At 38.8% G+C, this 22,775-nt stretch overlaps 1 non-coding gene across 1 annotated transcript; it reads right to left on the reverse strand.

The window, feature by feature from the left end:
• Positions 1-15,784: 15,784 nt before the first annotated feature.
• LOC148571414 (small nucleolar RNA R71) lies at positions 15,785-15,892 on the reverse strand. Its single transcript, XR_015908788.1, has one exon. It is a non-coding gene; the product is annotated as a small nucleolar RNA R71 (small nucleolar RNA).
• Positions 15,893-22,775: the final 6,883 nt, after the last annotated feature.

The following is a 22,775-nucleotide window of genomic DNA, read 5'->3' on the forward strand; positions in this document are numbered from 1 at the left end:
TTATATATGGGATGACCCATATTTATGGAGATGTGGCACTGACCAGGTAATTAGACGGTGTGTGCCTCAATCAGAATTCCAGTCCATTTTAGAGGCCTGCCACTCATCTGAGAGTGGAGGACATTTTGGCCATCAAAGAACAGCTAGAAAAATTTTAGACTGTGGATTCTGGTGGCCTACTCTTTTTAAAGACGCTGCTGAATTTTGTAAATCTTGTTCTCGTGCCAAAAGTTTGGCAATATATCCAAGAGGGATGAGATGCCTCAACAGATTATACTTTTCTGTGAAATTTTTGATGTTTGGGGCATTGGCTTCATGAGTCCATTTCCAAATTCTAATGGTTATTTTTATATATTGTTAGCTGTAGATTACGTTTCTAAATGGGTGGAAGCAATTCCTACCTGTACTGATGATGCTAACACTGTTATTTCCTTTGTTAGAAACCACATTATTTGTCGCTTTGGATCACCCGAGCAATCGTGAGTGATCAAGGCACCCATTTTTGTAACAGGAGACTAACAGGATTACTGAAGAAGCATGGGATAATTCATAAAGTAGCAACAGCCTACCACCCTCAAACTAATGGGCAAGCCGAGGTGTCAAACGAAGAGATAAAGCGTATATTACAGACGATAGTCAAACCTCATAGAAGAGACTGGAGCACCAGGCTACAAGATGCACTCTGAGCATACAGAACTGCATACAAGACACCCATTGGGATGAGTCCCTTCCGCTTAGTTTATGGAAAAGCCTGTCACCTCCTAGTTGAAGTAGAGCACAAAGCCTTTTGGGCAATAAAGGAGTGCAACATGGGATTTGAGAAAGCCGGAGCTGAAAGAAAGTTGCAACTGCAAGAATTGGAAAGCCTTCGCCTGGAAGCTTATGAGAACTCAAGGTTGTACAAGGAAAAGATGAAGGCTATACATGATAAGAACATCAAGAGGAGAGAGTTCTAACCTGGGGACTTAGTCCTCCTTTACAACTTTAGACTGAGGCTCATGCCAGGCAAGTTGAGATCAAAATGGGAAGGTCCATATAGAGTAGAGAACGCTGAGACATATGGAGTTTTCCACCTGAGTCATCCTTCAAGATCTGAATTCATCAAAGTTAATGGACATCGCTTAAAGCTATATCATGGTGAGAAGGTAACGAAAAACAATGAGCTAGAGATCTTCCTCTTGGAGGATCCACCTACAGCAGAAGACTGAGCTAGTGGAGCGTCCAATTTAAGGACGTTAAAGCAAAGTGCTGGGTGGGAGACAACCCACCATGGTATGATCGTTCCTTTCCTTCTTCTTCTTAGTTTTATTTTTCAATAACTCTTCTCATTATTAGCACATTTAGTTTGCATCTTCATCTGTATATTGCATATATATAAAAAAAAGGGGAGCACGCGACGCGTCCGCGTCGCAGGTGAGTAAGAAAGCAAATAAATCGAACAGAGAGTCACGCGGGAGCGTGGCTGGAGGCGTGCCTTTGGCACAAATCGCCTCACGCAACTACGTCACTGACGCGTCCGCCTCATGTGAGAATAATGCCTCCCATGCATCCGCATCACCCACGCAGACCCGTGACCTGAAAATCGACGTAAAAAAGGGTGCATGACCGAAAGTTGTGCGGGAGTGGTGCTGGACTGGTGCTGAACGCACAAGCCTTACCACGCAGACGCATGGCTAATGCGTCTGCGTCATATTCAAATATTGTCCACCCACGCGATCGCGTCCACCACGCGAACGCGTCACCCTGGAATTTGGCAATAATGAGTTTTGAACAGAAAGTTGTGCAAGAGCGACGCTGCCCTCGCGCCAGTAGCACCGAACGAGTTACGCGTCCGCGTGACTGACTCGACCGCGTCGATTCATATGAGCGCAAGTCGCGCGAACGCGTACCCCACGCGTCCGCGTCGCTTGCGCCGGACAGCTTATCCTAATTTGCCAAAATATCTTATCTTTCTCTTCCCCAAATCCTACTTTTTCTTTTCCCTCCTTATTTCTTTCTTCCCCTTTCTTCCTTCTTCCTTCTTTCTCACTTTCTACTTTCTCTCTCCCTCACCACCATTACCAAGGTTTTTCTTTTATTCTTCCCTCCCTACTTTTCTATTCTTCTTTTTATTTTTATGTTTTTTTCTCCTTTTCTTTTTCTTTTTACTTGCATTATCCATGTTTTCTTTTTCTTTCTTTTTCTTTTAATTGGTGTTGGAAATTTATTAGGGTCATTATTATTCCTTATGATTTGCTTGTGGATTGTTAAGGACTTATTTGGCAATTATATATTAATATTTTAAGGGTTGCTTGCATGTTCAATTTATTTTTTTCATTAGCTTATTTATCATGCATGCTATGTGTTTGTGAAAACGCCCGTATGGCATTGTGCACTGTTTTTCAAAATCTTTTATCCTACTACTCTACAATGCTTGCTTTTCACAAAACCATTTCTCATATCATATTAATTCCATATAATTGCCATTACAAACAGATTGTTAGTATGACAGACTTGGTAATCTAACTTAGACATTGAATGCTTGATCTATGCTACTCATGCCTTTGCCGGCATGCCAATAAACACCTTGCATTTAATTGTCCCCATATGCACTTGCTATATTTCCATTGATGATTTTCCACATATAGTCATGACCATGTGTTAATATCATTCATCTTTTAAATGTGCATTGATTACCACCTTTTCCGTCCTCTTCCTTGCTCTATCCCTTGACATTTTAACATACTTTTTCTTTTCTTTCTTTTAGGATGGCCACCAAGAAAGGCAAGGAGAAAGCTACTCCCAAACCACCCGCAAGAAGAGGAACAAAAAGAGCATTAGTGGCAGAGCCATCTTCAACCGCAGTTAAGCCCTCAACAAAAAGGATTAAGAGGATTATAAAGGTTGATGAAAAAGAGAAAGCCTTCCCAGCAAAGGAAACTGCGCGATTTACCAATTGCTACTGTGAGCAGATGTTCCCCATCCTGGCAGAAAGGAGTTACAACAACGAATACCTCCTTATCCTCCCGACCCATATTGCTAAATTTGTTGAGCCGCAAATTGCACGAAGACAATGGGGTTTCCTACAGAGACAGCCACGATAGGTTAATCTTTCCTGGGTAGTCGAGTTCTACTCCAACTTCCACCTGCCGACCTGCAGTCTGTCTATGTCCGTCAGAAGCAAATCCCTATTACAGAAGAGGCCATTCAACGAGCTTTAGATCTTCCCGCTACTCCAGAAGGACTGGACGCATTTCAAGAGGCCGCACTCAAGCGCCAGATGTACCAATTTGACTGGGATGCTGTTCTCAAAGTTATCGCACTACCTGGCAGTAGATGGATCTACTTATACCATCATTCCCGTCCTAAGGGAATATTGGCTTCTGTACTTACCTTGGAGGCTCGCGTATGGGCACAGATTATGTCCCATTACATCTTTCCGAGCACCCACGAGTCCTCTTTCACTGCAGACATGGCCGTTCTACTATGGTGCATCCTTACAGACCAGCCTCTGAACCTACCAAGACACATCCGGAATGCTATGGGACACGTACAGATTGTGGGTAACTTACCTTTTCCCGCCTTGGTTTCAGATCTCGTCTCAGCAGCCGGAGTCTCCTACAGAGCTGGAGACACCAAAGCCATGCTCCCACTGGATGATCAGTACGTCCCTAACGGGAAATATATTAGACTTCCAGCAGCCACTACAAGCCAGCCTACTGAACCGGCTGAAGAAATTCCTCCTTTAACACCACAAGCACCTACAACAAACCAACTACTCCATCAGATACTTGAGAGGTTGGATCGGCAGGAACACAAAGCAAAGCTAAGAGAGCGCCGTAACAAGCGCCGATTCACATACCTCAAGGAGCTACTTAAAGAAAAATACAGAGACTCAGACACCCTGGACTTCACTTCCTTTACCAGCACAGGGAGCCATGACGGTCCCGACTGTGGAGATACTACTACCAGCCCACCTTTGTTCCTGACACATGGCACCGAGGACGGTGCAAAGCCTTAAGTGTGGGAAGGTCGGTCAGTACCTGACTTCCGGAGGTAATTTCTCTTCCTTAACACCAATAAAATAGGATATTTAGTTAGTTTTTCTTTTGTAGAATAGGATAAATTGCATAATAATAGGTTAGTTGCATGCATGTTCTACTTGATTGAAAAGACAGTAAGTTTCTTCTAAGACCATATTTTTAGAACAAAATTTCACTAATTTTAATTAAAACTTTTATGTTAAATTTGCTTGAAGTTGTATTTGAAACATGATTTTTGAGGTAAAGAACACACAACCTGTGAGACTTTGAGCCTAAACACATGGTTACATTATTTAACCATAATTATTTTATTCTTGTGTGTTTACTTCTCTATGATTGTAATCTATATTTTGTTTCATCCTATATGTCCAATGTTTAATATATTTATATGCTTGCATATGATTGAGGCCATTATTTGTTTAACTCACTTATCTAAATTAAGCCTACCCTTTAAGTTACCTTTATTAGCCACTTTGAGTCTTTAAATCCCATTTGTTCTTTATTTTACCACATTACTGGCCTGAAGAGGAAAAATAATTATATATCCCAATTGAATCTTTGGTTAGCTTGAGGTATAATTGTGTGTTAATTGAGTATGGGAAGATTTTGGGAACAAAAGATAATAAGGGAATGTGTCATGATAATATAACGGGAATTTGGGTACCTACTCATGTGAAACTATAAAAGAAAAAAATTAATAATTCTATGTGCATTGATAAGCTGTGTTTATTTAAAAAAAATGTCGATAAATAAATAAGGGGACAAAATTACCCCAATGCTAAGTTAAAACTCAAGGATCAATGCATATATGATAAAATCAAAATAAAAGTTGATACATGAGTATGGAATGTGAAAGGGAAATTTTGGGTAGCTAGGTGTGAAATTTAAGTTATATACAATGTATATATGTGTGTTAGGTGAAAGCTTGGGTTAATTAAAGATTCAATTTATAAGCTTACTTAGCCATATATGTACCCTTACCCTTACCTTGGCCCCATTACAACCTTGAAAAGACCTCATGATGTTTGCATTGGTATATTAAATGTTGTTGATTGGTTAGGAGAAGAACAAAAATTAGAAAGCATGATTAGAGAAGGATAGAGTGATTACCCTACACACTAGAGAGACTAGAGTGCACATACATCATCAGTGAGGGTTCAATGCTTAAATTCTATGTTCCCTGCTTTCATGAGCTACCTTCTTGAATTTTAATTTGTTGTTACTGTATAAGAATTGAATTAGTGGAATTTCATTTGTGATTGTCTTGAAGAGCTTATTTACTTTGGACCAAGTGGACAAGAATCATATAGTTGCATTCACATATATAGGTTGCATTGCATTGCATGAGTTTTACATGTTCCTACTCATTTATTTTATCTCTTTCAACTAAGCATGAGGACATGCTAATGTCTAAGTGTGGGGAGGTTGATAAACCATTATTTTATGGTTTACATTGTGTTTAATTGTGCGGTTTTATCAAATCTTTACCCACTTATTCATTAAATTAGCATGTATTTACAACTCCTTCCCAAAATCACTCCATGGTTGAAAATAAACTTCCTAGAGACTTTTAATTATGTATTTTAATTCTCCTTTATTCCATTCGATGCCGTGATCTGTGTGTTAAGTATTTCAGGTTTTATAGGGCATGAATGACTTGGAGATTGGAAAGGAAGCTTGCAAAAATGGAAGGAACACAAGAAATGAAGGAGATGACCAGCGAGAAGTGACGTGGATGCATGGCTCACGCGACTGCGCGAAATAGAGGAAATTGCAGTGACGCGAACGCATGGATTGGAAACTGCACAAGTGACACGAATGCGTGGACGACGCGCACGCGTGGCAAGGCAAAACGCTGGATGACGCGAACGCCTGGATGATGCGATCGCGTGACGTGCACGATATGCAGAATCTGCAGAATTCGATGGGGGCAATTTTGGGCCCTGTTTTGACCCTGTTTTTGGCCCAGAAAAGCATATTAGAGCCAGGGAACATGCAGAGACCAAAAGAAGATTCATTCCACATAATCTTAGTTTTTAGATCTGTTTTTACTCCTCCTCTAGGTTTTCTCTCTACACATTCATAGTTCTTAGGATTTCATTTTTATTGCTTTTTGGATTGGGATATTGAGAAGAGTTATTACCTCCATCAAGACTTCGTCATTCTAGTTTGTTTCCTTACTTGTCACTTACTCTTCCATGTCCTTAATTTATTCAGAGTTACTATTGGATTATTTTTAGAATCTATTAATACAAGAATTATTTTTACTTTTAATTGGTTTCTTTGATTATTATTATTTATCATGTCTCTCTTTATTTCTCTTTCTTATTTTGTGAAATTTACATTCATAATGAGCGAGTAGTTCTATAACTTGATTGGGAGATGATTGAAAGGAGAACCTTGAGTTGGAATACTCAAGATAAAAGTTGTAATTGGGTTTATGGTTGGATCGCCCTCTAGTCACTGACACTAGTCCTTCCCAAGGGAGAGGATTAGGACTTGTGAACAGAAATTGCCTTCCAACTGGCTTGACTTTCCTCTACCTAGTAAAGGATAACTAAGCAGAACAACCTTCAATTATCATTTTGATCTGGGGAGAACTCCATCAAGGATAGGGCTTCCAACTAATCTACTCCCGGTCAAGGTTTTTATTTAAATTACATAAATTCTCTGATTTAATTTTCTGTTTATCAATTCAAACCATTTTAGAAAACATCTGATTAATAAAATAGCACACCTTTCTGCAACTCGTTGGGAGACGACCTGGGATTCATACTCCTAGTATTTTAATTCTAATTTTTGTGACAACCCCTTCTAAATTGATAAGCGGATTTTCGGTTGGTTAAGAACTGTACTTGCAACGTATCTCTTATAATAATTTCTTAACTCGTCAATTTCTGCCCCGTCAGTGGTTTATGCCATTGACAAGTTTAGATCATACTTAGTAGGATCAAAAGTGATTGTGTACACTGACCATGCTGCTCTTAAATATCTACTCACGAAGCAGGATTCAAAACCCAAGCTCATAAGATGGGTGTTGCTTCTGCAAGAGTTTGATATAGAAAGACTCCCGAGAGACTCCCGAGAGTTTGTGCGTAACTGTGACAACTGTCAGAGAGCTGGTAATCTACCTCACAGTTACGCCATGCCTCAGCAAGGGATCTTAAAGATTGAGTTTTTTGACGTATAGGGTATTGACTTTATGGGGCCTTTCCCACCATCATATTCAAACACTTATATTCTAGTGGCAGTCGACTATGTATCCAAATGGGTAGAAGTCATTGCAACACCCACCAATGATACTAAGACAGTGCTGAAGTTCCTCCAGAAGCATATCTTCAGCAGGTTTGGTGTCCCTAGAGCACTAATCAGTGATGGGGGCACTCACTTCTGCAGCAAACAACTTTACTCTGCTATGGTCTAATATGGAATTAGCCACAAGGTGGCAACTCCGTATCATCCACAGACAAATGGGCAAGCTGAAGTCTCTAATAGAGAAATAAAAAGAATCTTGGAACGGACTGTAAGTACCCGTAGAAAGGATTGGGCAAGAAGCTTGGATGACGCTCTGTCGGCATACAGAACAGCATTCAAAACTCCTATAAGGACCTCTCCATACCAGCTTGTGTATGGTAAGGCCTATCATCTGCCCATGGAACTGGAGCATAAGGCCTACTGGGCAACCAGATTCCTAAATTTTGATGCTAAATTAGCTGGAGAAAAAATATTGCTCCAGCTGAATGAGCTAGAGGAATTCAGACTCACTGCTTTCAAAAATGCCAAGCCTTACAAAGAGAAAGCAAAAAGGTGGCATGACAGAAAGCTGTCATCTAGAGTCTTTGAACCAGGACAGAAGGTTCTGCTGTTTAACTCTAAGCTCAGACTATTCTCCGGGAAACTGAAATCCTGGTGGAGGGGACCATATGTGATTACAAGTGTGTCACCATATGGCTATGTGGAGCTTCAAGACATTGATTCTAATAAGAAGTTCATTGTTAATGGACAGAGAATCAAGCATTATCTTGAAGGCAATGTTGAGCAAGAGTGCTCAAAGCTGAGGCTAGATTAAAAGCTCAGCAAGGTCCAGCTAAAGTCGATAAAGAAGCGCTTGCTGGGAGGTAACCCAGCCATTAGCAAGGCTTATTTGTTATTTAAATAATAATTATACGAGTTTAATATAAATAATCTTCAAGGTAAAGTATCAATTGCATAAGTTCACAGAGTTACAGAAGGATTCAGAGCACAAAACGGGGAAAAAGAACTCACTGGCAAGAAAACGCCAGTAAGAGGGATATTTGGGCGTTAAACGCCCAAAAGAAGCTTCTACTGGGCGTTTAACACCAGTAAAGATACCTTTTTGGGAGTTAAACGCCAGAATTGCAGCATCCTGGGTGTTTAGAAAAATGCCCAATGACAAAGGATTTCTGGCATTTAACGCTAGCCAGGATACCTGGCTGGGCGTTAAACGACCAAAACAAGCAGCAAATGGGCGTTAAACGCCCAAAACAAGCTACAACTGGGCGTTTAGCGCCAGAAGTGTGGAAGGGGAGGAATTTTGTTTTTCAATTCAATTTTTTTTTTAAATTTTCATGTTTCCATCCATGATTTCTTGCATGAACATGTTACAAATTCTCATTTTTTTCAATTTCAATTTCAAAATAATCTCAATCCTAAAAATCTTTTGATTCTTCTTCAAATTCTTCTAAAATCTTTTTCAAAACTCATCTATCTTTTTAAATTCTTTTCAAAACTTTTTCAACTAATCATACTATCTTCTCAGAAATTGGATTTATCTTTTTCAAATCTCTATCTTATCTTTTCAATTTTAAAATTATATCTTTTGCATATCATAATCATCTTTTTACAAATCATATCTTCTATCATAACTTTTTCATAATTTTTGAACCCAACCCATCCTCTTTAAATTCACATTCGGCCTCCCCCTCTCCTCCACAATTCGAATTTGTCCTTTCTTCTATTACTCTCCTTTCCTTTCTTTTTCTTGAGGACAAACAAACCTCTAAGTTTGGTGTGCTTTTCGGGAGCTCTGAGCTAATTCTCACTAAGATCATGGCTCCTAAGGGAAAACAAGCCACTTCAAGAGGCAAGAAAGAGAAATTCCAAAACCACTTTGGAATCAAGAGAGGTTCTTAACCAAAGAACATGCAGACCATTACTACAAAATAATGGGTCTAAGAACAGTGATCCCAGAAGTTAAATTCGATCTGAAAGAAGATGAATATCCGGAGATCCAAGAGCATATTCGAAACAGAGGCTGGGAAATTCTGGCTAATCCAAAGACAAAGGTAGGTAGAAACATGGTTCAGGAATTCTACGCAAATCTGTGGCAAACAGATAAGCAAAGATTAACTGGAGCCGCTTTCTATACCTTTCGAACCTTGGTCAGAGGGAAGATTATGTACTTCCACCAGGACAAAATAAGAGAGGTCTTCAAGCTGCCTCAACTACAAGATGATCCAGAATCCTTTAACAGGAGAATGGTGAAATTTGATAAGCGCTTAGACCAAGTTCTAGAGGACATATGCATCCCTAAAACTAAGTGGATAACCAATACAAAGAGTGTCCCAAATCAACTCAAGAGAGGAGATCTCAAACCAATTAGCAAGGTTAGCCTTCCCTCATCTCATCTGTACTCTATACAATTCAGCTGGAATTGTCATAGAGGGAGACATCCTCAATGAAGGAGACAAGCCCATCACTAAGAAGAGGATGGAGCAAACAAGAGAGTCCACTCATGGACCTCAACAAGAGCATGAAAAAATTCCTCATCAAGAAATCCCTGAGATACCTCAAAGGATGCACTTTCCCCCCACAAAACTATTGGGAGCAAATCAACACCTCCTTAGGAGAATTGAGTTCCAACATGGGGCAACTAAAGATGGAGCACCAAGAGCATTCCATCCTCCTCCATGAAATTAGAGAAGACCAAAGAGCCATGAGGGAGGAGCAACAAAGGCAAGGAAGAGACATAGAGGAGCTCAAGCACTCCATAAGATCTTCAAGAGGAAGAACTAGCCGCCATCACTAAGGTGGACCCGTTCTTTAATTTCCTTGTTCCTATTTTTCTGTTTTTTCGAATTATATGCTTTATATTTTGTCTCTGTTTGTGTCTTTATTACATGATCATTAGTGTCTAGTGTCTATGTCTTAAAGCTATGAATGTCCTATGAATCCATCACCTTTCTTAAATGAAAAATGTTTTAATTGCAAAAGAACAAGAAGTACATGATTTCAAATTTTATCTTGAAATTAGCTTAATTATTTTTATGTGGTGGCAATACCTATTGTGTTCTGAATGACTGCTTGAATAGTGCATATTTTTGAATTTATTGTTTATGAATGTTAAAATTGTTGGATCTTGAAAGAATGATGAAAAAGGAGAAATGTTATTGATAATCTGAAAAATCATAAAATTGATTCTTGAAGCAAGAAAAAGCAGTGAAAAGCAAAAGCTTGCGAAAAAAATATGAAAAGAAAAAAAATGGCGAAAAAAATAAAGAAAAAAAAAAGAAAAAGAAAAAGTAAGTAGAAAAAGCCAATAGCCCTTTAAACCAAAAGGCAAGTGTAAAAAGGATCCAAGGCTTTGAGCATTAATGGATAGGAGAGCCCAAAGGAATAAAATCCTGGCCTAAGCGGCTAAATCAAGCTGTCCCTAACCATGTGCTTGTGGCATGAAGGTGTCAAGTGAAAAGCTTGAGACTGAGCGGTTAAAGTCGTGGTCCAAAGCAAAAAGAGTGTGCTTAAGAGCTCTGGACACCTCTAACTGGGGACTCTAGAAAAGCTGAGTCACAATCTGAAAAGGTTCACCCAGTCATATGTCTGTGGCATTTATGTATCCGGTGGTAATATTGGAAAACAAAATGCTTAGGGTCACGGCCAAGACTCATAAAGTAGCTGTGTTCAAGAATCAACATACTGAACTAAGAGAATCAATAACACTATCTGAATTATGAGTTCCTATGGATGCCAATCATTCTAAACTTCAAAGGATCAAGTGAGATGCCAAAACTGTTCAGAAGCAAAAAGGCTATAAGTCCCGCTCGTCTAATTGGAACTAAGTTCATTGATAAGTTTGAAATTTATTGTATTTTCTCTTCTTTTTATCCTACTTTATTTTTAGTTGCTTGGGGACAAGCAACAATTTAAGTTTGGTGTTGTGATGAGCAGATAAATTATACCCTTTTTGGCATTGTTTTTACATAGTTTTTAGTATGTTTTAGTTACTTTTTATTATATTTTTATTCGTTTTTATGCAAAAATCACATTTCTGGACTTTACTATGAGTTTGTGTGTTTTTCTGTGATTTTAGATATTTTCTAGCTGAAATTGAGGGACCTGAGCAAAAATCTGATTCAAAGGCTGAAAAAGGACTGCAGATGCTGTTGGATTCTGACCCTCCTGCACTCGAAGTCGATTTTCTGGAGCTACAGAAGCCCAATTGGCGCGCTCTTAATTGAGTTGGAAAGTAGACATCCTGGGATTTTCATCAATATTTAATAGTCCATACTTTGCCTGATATTTGATGGCCCAAACTGGCGTCCAAAGCCAGCCTAAAACATCTTGGCGTAAAACACCCAAACTGGCACCAGAATTAGAGTTAAATGCCCAAACTGGCACCAAAGCTGGCGTTTAACTCCAGGAACAGTGATGAGCGGATAATTTATACGCTTTTTGGCATTGGTTTTAGTATGTTTTTAGTAGAATCTAGTTACTTTTAGGGATGTTTTCATTAGTTTTTATGTTAAATTCACATTTCTGGACTTTACTATGAGTTTGTGTGTTTTTCTATGATTTCAGGTATTTTCTGACTGAAATTGAGGGACTTGAGCAAAAATCAGATTCAAAGGTTGAAGAAGGACTGCTGATGTTGTTGGATTCTGACCTCCCTGCACTCAAAGTGGATTTTCTGCAGCTACAGAACTCAAAATGGCGCGTTTCCAATTGCGTTGGAAAGTAGACATCCAGGGCTTTCCAGCAATATATAATAGTCCATACTTTGGCCAAGTTTAGAGGACGTAAAAGGGCATTGAACGCCAGTTCTATGCTGCTGTTTGGAGTTAAACGCCAGAAACACGTCACAAACCAGAGTTGAACGCCAAAAATACATTACAACCTGGCGTTCAACTCCAGAAAGAGCCTCTGTACGTGTAATATTCAAGCTCAGCCCAAGCACACACCAAGTGGGCCCCAGAAGTGGATTTATGCATCAATTACTTACTTCTGTAAACCCTAGTAGCTAGTTTATTATAAATAGAACTTTTTACTATTGTATTTGACATCTTTGGACGTCTGGTTCTTAAATTATGGGGGCTGGCCATTCGGCCATGCCTGGACCTTCATCACTTATGTATTTTCAACGGTAGAGTTTCTACACTCCATAGATTAAGGTGTGGAGCTCTGCTGTTCCTCAAAGATTAATGCAAAGTACTACTGTTTTTCTATTCAATTCAACTTATTATGCTTCTAAGATATTCATTCGCACTTCAACCTGAATGTGATGAACGTGACAATCATCATCATTCCCCCACGAACGCGTGCCTGACAACCACTTCTGTTCCACCTTAGATTGAATGAGTATCTCTTGGATCTCTTAATCAGAATCTTCGTGGTATAAGCTAAATTGATGGCGGCATTCATGAGAGTCCGGAAAGTCTAAACCTTGTCTGTGGTATTCCGAGTAGGACTCTGGGATTGAATGACTGTGACGAACTTTAAACTCGCGAGTGCTGCGCATAGTGACAGACGCAAAAGTAGGGTGAATCCTATTCCAGTATGATCGAGAACCTCAGATGATTAGCCGTGCTGTGACAGAGCATTTGGACCATTTTCACAAGAGGATAGAATGCAGCCATTGGCAAGGGTGATGCCTCCAGACGATTAGCCATGCAGTGACAGTGCATCGGACCATTTTCCAGAGAGGATTAAAAGTAGCCATTGACAACGGTGATGTCCTTACATAAAGCCAGTCATGGAAAGGAGTAGGATTGATTGGATGAAGACAGCAGGAAAGCAGAGGTTCAGAGGAACGAAAGCATCTCTATGCGCTTATCTGAAATTCTCACCAATGAATTACATAAGTATTTCTATCCTTATTTTATTATTTAATTTCGATAACTCCATAACTATTTTATATCCGCCTGACTGAGATTTACAAGATGACCATAGCTTGCTTCATACCAACAATCTCCGTGGGATCGACCCTTACTTGCGTAAGGTTTATTACTTGGACGACCCAGTGCACTTGCTGGTTAGTTGTGCGAAGTTGTGATAAAAAGTTGAGATTACAATTGAGTGTACCATGTTGATGGTGCCATTGATGATCACAATTTTGTGCACCAAGTTTTTGGCGCCGTTGCGGGGGATTGTTCGAGTTTGGACAACTGACGGTTCATCTTGTTGCTCAGATTAGGTAATTTTCTTTTTGTTTTCTTTTCAAAAATTTTTCAAAAATCTTTCAAAAAAAAAAATTTTCTCATCTGTTTTCGAAAAAATAAAATAAATGTTTTCAAAAATATATTTTTCTTCAGAATTTCTAAGAATGAATTCTAGAGTTTCATGAAGCATGTTGAAGCAGGGCTGGCTATAAAACCATGTCTAAATTCTTTTGGACAGAGGTTTTGGCTTAAAATTGAATGAATTACTCCCATATTCATGCTAAAGCTTGACTGGCTATTAAGCCATGTCTAACCCTCAGATTGGAGCTTTAGACTAAGATTGTAAGATTCTTGGAATTCATATTAAAAATTTTGTAATTCTTATTTTTATTTTTCAAATAATTTTCGAAAAATAAAAAAAAATCATAAAATCATAAAAAATTCAAAAATATTTCATGTTTCTTGTTTGAGTCTTGAGTCAAGTTGAATGTTTGGTGTCAATTGCATATTCATCTTGCATTTTTCGAAAAATTCATGCATTCATAGTGTTCTTCATGATCTTCAAGTTGTTCTTGGTAAGTCTTCTTGTTTGATCTTGATGTTTTCTTGTTTTGTGTTGTGTGGTGTTTTGCATATGCATTCTTGAATTCTTAGTGCCTAGGCATTAAAGATTTCTAAGTTTGGTGTCTTGCATGCTTTCTTTGCATTAAAAATTTTTCAAAAATATGTTCTTGATGTTCATCATGACATCCAAAGTGTTCTTGGTGTTCATCTTGACATTCATAGTTTTCTTGCATGCATTCCTTGTTTTGATCCAAAAAGAAAAGAGAAAAACATGAAAATGATGTTTTAATTTTTCCCTCTCATCATTAAAAATTCAAAAATCAAAAAAATATCTTTCCCTTTTTCACTCATAAATTTCGAAAATTTGAGTTGACTTTTTCAAAACTTTTTAAAATCTAGTTGTTCTTATGAGTCAAATCAAATTTTTAATTTAAAAATCTTATCTTTTTCAAAATCTTTTTCAAAAATCATATCTTTTTCACTTTTCTTATTTATTTTCGAAAATTCTAAAAATATTTTTCAAAAATCTTTTTGTCATCTTTATCTCCTAATTTTCGAAAATAACATCATCAATTAATGTTTTGATTCAAAAATTTCAAGTTTGTTACTTACTTGTTAAGAAAGATTCAAACTTTAAGTTCTAGAATCATATCTTGTGATTTCTTGTGAATCAAGTCATTAATTGTGATTTTAAAAATCAAATCTTTTTCAAAACCAATTTCAATCGTATCTTTTCAAAAAATATCTTTTCATCTTATCTTTTTCAAAAATTTGATTTTAAAATATTTTTCTAACTTCTTATCTTCTTATCTTTTCAAAATTGCTTTTCAAAATCTGTTTCAACTAACTAACTAACTTTTTGTTTATTTCTTATCTTTTTCAAAACTATCTAACTAACTCTCTATCTCTAATTTTCGAAAATATCTTCCCTCTTTTTCAAAATTTCTTTTTAATTAACTAATTATTTTAATTTTTAAATCTTAATTTTCAAAAATTACTAACCTTTTTCAAAAACTATTTTCGAAAATTACTAACCCTTTTTCAAAAATAATTTTCAAAAATCCTTCTCCCTCATCTCCTTCTAATTATTTATTCATCTACTAATACTTCTCTTCATCTCACATTACTGCTCCTATCCTTACCCTTGTGTTTGGATTCTTCATTCTTCTTCACCCCTATTCCTTTTCTTCTTCTACTAACAATAAGGAACCTTTTTAACTGTGACATAGAGGATTCCTCTTCTTTTCATGTTCTCTTCTCTTTCTTATGAGCAGGAACAAGGAAAAAGGCATTCTTGTTGAAGCTGATCCGGAACCTGAAAGGACTCTGAAGAGGAAACTAAGAGAAGCTAAATTACAACAATCCAGAGACAACCTTATTGAAAATTTTGAACAAGTAAAGGAGATGGCAGTCGAGTCCAACAACAATAATGCAAGGAGAATGCTTGGTGACTTTACTGCACCTAATTCCAATTTACATGGAAGAAGCATCTCCATTCCTGCCATTGGAGCAAACAACTTTGAGCTGAAACCTCAATTAGTTTCTCTGATGCAGCAGAACTGCAAGTTTCATGGACTTCCATTTGAAGATCCTTTTCAGTTCTTAACTGAATTCTTGCAGATATGTGATACTGTTAAGACTAATGGAGTAGATCCTGAAGTCTACAGGCTCATGCTTTTCCCTTTTGCTGTAAGAGACAGAGCTAGAGTGTGGTTGGACTCTCAACCCAGAGATAGCCTGAACTCTTGGGACAAGCTGGTCACGGCTTTCTTAGCCAAGTTCTTTCCTCCTCAAAAGCGGAGCAAGCTTAGAGTGAATGTTCAAACCTTCAGACAGAAAGAAGGTGAATCCCTCTATGAAGCTTGGGAAAGATACAAGCAACTGACCAAAAAGTGTCCTTCTGACATGCTTTCAGAATGGACCATCCTGGATATATTCTATGATGGTCTATCTGAATTGGCTAAGATGTCATTGGATACCTCTGCAGGTGGATCCATTCACCTAAAGAAAACGCCTGCAGAAGCTCAAGAACTCATTGACATGGTTGCTAATAACCAGTTCATGTACACCTCTGAGAGTAACCCTGTGAGTAATGGGACGCCTATGAAGAAGGGAGTTCTTGAAATTGATACTCTGAATGCCATATTGGCTCAGAACAAAATATTGACTCAGCAAGTCAATATGATTTCTCAGAGTCTGAATGGAATGCAAGCTGCATCCAACAGTACTCAAGAAGCATCTTCTGAAGAAGAAGCTTATGATCCTGAAAACCCTGCAATAGCAGAGGTAAATTATATGGGTGAACCTTATGGAAACACCTATAACCCATCATGGAGAATTCATCCAAATTTCTGATGGAAGGATCAAAAGCCTCAACAAGGCTTTAATAATGGTGGAAGAAATAGTTTTAACAATAGTAAACCTTTTCCATCATCCACTCAGCAACAGACAGAGAACTCTGAACAAAGTACCTCTAATTTAGCAAACTTAGTCTCTGATCTATCTAAGGCCACTGTGAGTTTCATGAATGAAACAAGGTCATCCATTAGAAATTTCGAGGCACAAGTAGGCCAGCTGAGTAAAAGGATCACTGAAATCCCTCCTAGTACTCTTCCAAGCAATACAGAAGAAAATCCAAAAGGAGAGTGCAAGGCCATTGAATTAATCACCATGGCCGAACCTGTGAAGGAAGGAGAGGACGTAAATCCCAGTGAGGAAGACCTCCTGGGACGTCCAGTGATCAATAAGGAGTTTCCCTCTGAGGAACCAAAGGAATCTGAGACTCATCTAGAGACCATAGAGATTCCATTGAATCTCCTTATGCCATTCATGAGCTCAGATGAGTATTCCTCTTCTGAAGAGAATGAGGATGTTACTGAAGAGCAAGTTGCCAAGTACCTTGGTGCAATCATGAAGCTGAATGCCAAATTATTTGGTATTGAGACTTGGGAAGATGAACCTCCCTTGTTCACCAATGAACTAAGTGATCTGGATCAACTGACATTGCCTCAGAAGAAACAGGATCCTGGAAAGTTCGTAATACCTTGTACCATAGGCAACATGATCTTTGAAAAGGCTCTGTGTGACCTTGGTTCAGGGATAAACCTCTCTATGGGGTACAAGCTGCTAAAATCTCATTAGAGATAGTAGACAATTCAAGAAAACAGGCTTATGGACAAGTAGAGGACGTGTTAGTAAAGGTTGAAGGCCTTTACATCCCTGTTGATTTCATAATCCTTGATACTGGGAAGGATGAGGATGAATCCATCATCCTTGGAAGACCTTTCCTAGCCACAGCAAGAGTTGTGATTGATGGTGACAGAGGTGAATTAGTCCTTCAATTGAATGAGGACTCCCTTGTGTTTAAAACTCGAGGTCATCCTTCTGTAAACATAGAGAGGAAGCATAAAAAGCTTCTCTCACTGTAGAGTCAACCAGAGACCCCACAGTCAAACTTTAAGTTTGGTGTTGGGAGGCCACAACCAAACTCTAAGTTTGGTGTTGAACTCCCATATCCAAACTCTATGTTTGGTGTTGGGGAGTCTCAACAATGCTCTGAACATCTGTGAGGCTCCATGAGAGCCCACTGTCAAGCTATTGACATTAAAGAAGCGTTTGTTGGGAGGCAACCTAATTTTTATTTATCTAATTCTATTTTTCTTGTTCTTTCATGTTTTATTAGGTTCATGATCATGTGGAGTCACAAAATAAATATAAAAATTGAAAACGGAATCAAAAACAGCAGAAGAAAAATCACACCCTAGAGGAAGACCTTACTGGCGTTTAAACGCCAGTAAGAAGCATCTGGCTGGCGTTCAACGCCAGAACAGAGCATGGTTCTGGCGCTGAACGCCCAAAATGGGCAGCATCTGGGCGTTTGAATGCCAGAATTGCACCCTGGAGAAGAGCTGGCGCTGAACGCCCAGAACAAGCATGGTTCTGGCGTTCAACGCCAGAAATAGGCAACAAATGGGCGTTCAACGCCCAGAACAAGCACCAATCTGGCGCTGAACGCCCAGAGTTGTGTGCAAGGGCATTTTGCATGCCTAATTTGGTGCAAGGGTGTAAATCCTTGAACACCTCAGGATCTGTGGACCCCACAGCATCACATCAGGATCTGTGGACCCCACAGGATCCCCACCTACCTCCACTCACTTCTCCTCACCCCTCTTTCACACAATCCCATAAACACTCTTCCCTAAAACTCTTCACCAATCACCTCAATCTCTCTTCCCTATCACCACTTAACCACTCACATCCATACACCCACCTACCTTTAAAATTCAACATCTCTTTCCCATCCAATCCCACCCATATGGCCGAATACACACATCCCTCCATCTCCTCCATATCTTCTTCTTCTTCTTCTATTCTTTCTTCTTTTGCTCGAGGGCGAGCAACATTCTATGTTTGGTGTGGTAAAAGCATAGTTTTTTTGTTTTTCCATAACCATTAATGGCACCTAAGGATAGAGAAACCTCAAGAAAGAGGAAAGAGAAGATAATTGCTTCCACTTCCGAGCCATGGGAGATGGAAAGATTCATCTCACAAGCCCATCACTAAGAAAAGGATGGAGCAAACAAGAGAGCACATTCATGGATCTCAACAGGCACATGAAGAAGCCCATCATCAAGAAATCCCTGAGATCCCTCAGGGGATACATTTTCCTCCACATAATTATTGGGAACAACTAAGGGTGGAACATCAAGGGCACTCCATCATACTCCATGAAATAAGAGAAGATCAAAAAGCAATGAGGGAGGAGCAACAAGGACAAGGAAGAGACATGGAAGAGCTCAAGGACATCATTGGTTCCTCATGAAGGAAATGCCACCATCACTAAGGTGGATTCATTTCTTGTTCTTACATTCTCTATTTTTTGTTTTCTCTATGTTAAGTGCTTATCCATGTTTGTGTCTTCATTACATGATCATTAGTATTTAGTAACTTTGTCTTAAAGTTATGAATGTCCTATGAATCCATCACTTCTCTTAAATGAAAAATGTTTTAATTCAAAAGAACAAGAAGTACATGAGTTTCGGATTTATCCTTGAACTTAGTTTAATTATATTGATGTGGTGACAATGCTTCTTGTTTTCTGAATGAATGCTTGAACAGTGCATATGTCTTTTGAAGTTGTTGTTTAAGAATGTTAAATATGTTGGCTCTTGAAAGAATGATGACAAAGAGACATGTTATTTGATAATCTGAAAAATCATAAAAATGATTCTTGAAGCAAGAAAAAGCAGCAAAGAACAAAGCTTGCAGAAAAAAAATAGCGAGAAAAAAAATATAGAAAAAAAAAAGAGAAAAAGCAAGTAGAAAAAGCCAAAGCTCTTAAAACCAAAAGGCAAGAGCTGAAAAGCCAATAGCCCTTAAAACCAAAAGGCAAGGGTAATAAAAAGGATCCCAAGGCTTTGAGCATCAGTGGATAGGAGGGCCTAAAGGAATAAAATCCTGGCCTAAGTGGCTAAACCAAGCTGTCCTTAACCATGTGCTTGTGGCGTGTAGGTGTCAAGTGAAAACATGAGACTGAGCGGTTAAAGTCAAGGTCCAAAAAAAAAAAGAGTGATTAAGAACCCTGGACACCTCTAATTGGGGACTTTAGCAAAGCTTAGTCACAATCTGAAAAGGTTCACCCAATTATGTGTCTGTGGCATTTATGTATCCGGTGGTAATACTGGAAAACAAAGTGCTTAGGGCCACAGCCAAGACTCATAAAATAGCTGTGTTCAAGAATTATCATACTGAACTAGGAGAATCAATAACACTATCTGAACTCTGAGTTCCTATAGATGTCAATCATTCTGAACTTCAATGAATAAAGCGAGATGCCAAAACTATTCAAGTGGCAAAAAGCTACAAGTCCCGCTCATCTGATTGGAGCTATGTTTCATTGAGAGTTTGGAATTTATAGTATATTCTCTTCTTTTTATCCTATTTGATTTCCAGTTGCTTGGGGACAAGCAACAATTTAAGTTTGGTGTTGTGATGAGCGGATAATTTATAAGCTTTTTGGCATTGTTTTTAGTTTGTTTTTAGTAGAATCTAGTTACTTTTAGGGATGTTTTCATTAGTTTTTATGTTAAATTCACATTTTTGGACTTTACTATGAGTTTGTGTATTTTTCTGTGATTTCAGGTATTTTCTAACTGAAATTGAGGGACTTGAGCAAAAATCAGATTCAGAGGTTGAAGAAGGACTGCTGATGCTGTTGGATTCTGACCTCCCTGCACTCTAAGTGGATATTTTGGAGCTACAGAACTCAAAATGGCGTGCTTCCAATTGCGTTGGAAAGTAGACATCCAGGGCTTTCCAGAAATATATAATAGTTCATACTTTGGCCATGTTTAGAGGACGTAAAAGGGCATTGAACTCCAGTTCTACGCTGCTGTCAGGAGTTAATCGCCAGAAACACGTCACAAACCAGAGTTGAACGCCAGAAATACGTTACAACCTGGCGTTCAATTCCAGAAAGAGCCTGTGTACGTGTAACATTCAAGCTCAGTCCAAGCACACACCAAGTGGGCCCCGGAAGTGGATTTATGCATCAATTACTTACTTTTGTAAACCCTAGTAGCTAGTTTATTATAAATAGAACTTTCTACTATTGTATTTGACATCTTTGGACGTCTGGTTCTTAGATCATGGGGGCTGGCCATTCGGCCATGCCTGGACCTTCATCACTTATGTATTTTCAACGGTAGAGTTTCTACACTCCATAGATTAAGGTGTGGAGCTCTGCTGTTCCTCAAAGATTAATGCAAAGTACTACTATTTTTCTATTCAATTCAACTTATTCCGCTTCTAAGATATTCATTCGCACTTCAACCTGAATGTGATGAACGTGACAATCATCATCATTCCCCCACGAACGCATGCCTGACAACCACTTCTGTTCCACCTTATATTGAATGAGTATCTCTTGGATCTCTTAATCAGAATCTTCGTGGTATAAGCTAGATTGATGGAGGCATTCATGAGAGTCCGAAAAGTCTAAACCTTGTCTGTGGTATTCCGAGTAGGACTCTGGGATTGAATGACTGTGACAAACTTCAAACTCGCGAGTGCTGGGCGTAGTGACAGACGCAAAAGGAGGGTGAATCCTATTCCAGTATGATCGAGAACCTCAGATGATTAGCCGTGCTGTGACAGAGCATTTGGACTATTTTCACAAGAGGATAGGATGCAGCCATTGGCAAGGGTGATGTCTCCAGACGATTAGCCATGCAGTGACAGCGCATCGGACCATTTTCCAGAGAGGATTAAAAGTAGCCATTGACAACGATGATGTCCTTACATAAAGCCAGCCATGGAAAGGAGTAGGATTGATTGGATGAAGACAGCAGGAAAGCAGAGGTTCAGAGGAACGAAAGCATCTCTATGCACTTATCTGAAATTCTCACCAATGAATTACATAAGTATTTCTATCCTTATTTTATTATTTAATTTCGAAAACTCCATAACTATTTTATATCAGCCTGACTGAGATTTACAAGATGACCATAGCTTGCTTCATACCAATAATCTCCGTGGGATCGACCCTTACTCGCGTAAGGTTTATTACTTGGACGACGCAGTGCACTTGCTGGTTAGTTGTGCGAAGTTGTGATAAAAAGTTGAGATTACAATTGAGCGTACCATGTTGATGGTGCCATTGATGATCACAATTTTGTGCACCAAACAGCCTATGCACGAAAAAGCTTCAAGGCTCAGCCCAAGCACACACCAAGTTGGCCCCAAAAGTGGATTTCTGCACTATTTGCACTTAGTTACTCATTTTCTGTAAACCTAAGCTACTAGTTTAGTATAAAAACTACTTTTAGAGATTTATTTTATACTTTGGAATATCTTTTGATCACTTTGATCTTTGAGACCATTGTTCACGTTTGGAGGCTGGCCTAACGGCCATGCCTAGACCTCTTTTCACTTATGTATTTTCTACGGTGGAGTTTCTACACCCCATAGATTAAGGTATGAAGCTCTGCTGTTCTTCATGAATTAATGCAATTACTACTATTTTCTATTCAATTCACACCTACTTCTTCTCCAAGATATACTCTCGTACTTAATTCAGTTAATTCAGAATAAAGGGGTGACCCGTGACAATCACCAAATCTTCGTTACTCGCTTAGCCAAGATCGCGTGCCTGACAACCACAAAGCGGTCTACATGATGTTCAACGTAGTCATTGGATATCAGCTGGAGTATATTCTCTTGGATATCTAATACATGGACCGAGTCTGTGAGATTAGTATCTTCTTGGTATAGGCTAGAATTATTGGTAGCCATTCCTAGGATCCGAAAAGTCTAAACCTTGTCTGTGGTATTTCGAGTAGGATCCGGGAAGGAATGACTGTGACGAGCTTCAAACCTGTGAATGTTGGGCGCAAGTGACAGTGTGCAAAAGGATCAATGGATTCTATTCCGACGCTAGCGGGAACTGACAGATGATTAGCCATGCGGTAGCTGTACCTGGTATTTTTCATCCGAGACGAGAAATTCGAAAGTTGATTAGTCGTGCAGAAACCGTAGAGGACCATTTTCACTGAGAGGATCCTACAGCTTGCCATGGAAGGAGGTAACGCATGGTTGGAAGAAGGCAATAGGAAAGCAGAGATTCAGAAGCAACAAAGCATCTTCATACGCTTATCTAAAATTCCCACCAATGAATTACATAAGTAACTTTATCTTATTTTCTGTTTTATTTATCTTTTAATTGTCAAAACTTTATAACCATTTGAATCCGCCTGACTGAGATTTACAAGATGACTAGAGCTTGATTCAAGCCGAC

This window comes from Arachis ipaensis, chromosome B3 (genome assembly GCF_059453495.1).
Source record: "Arachis ipaensis isolate K30076 ecotype BB chromosome B3, ASM5945349v1, whole genome shotgun sequence".
In the NCBI taxonomy this organism is placed as follows: domain Eukaryota; kingdom Viridiplantae; phylum Streptophyta; class Magnoliopsida; order Fabales; family Fabaceae; genus Arachis; species Arachis ipaensis.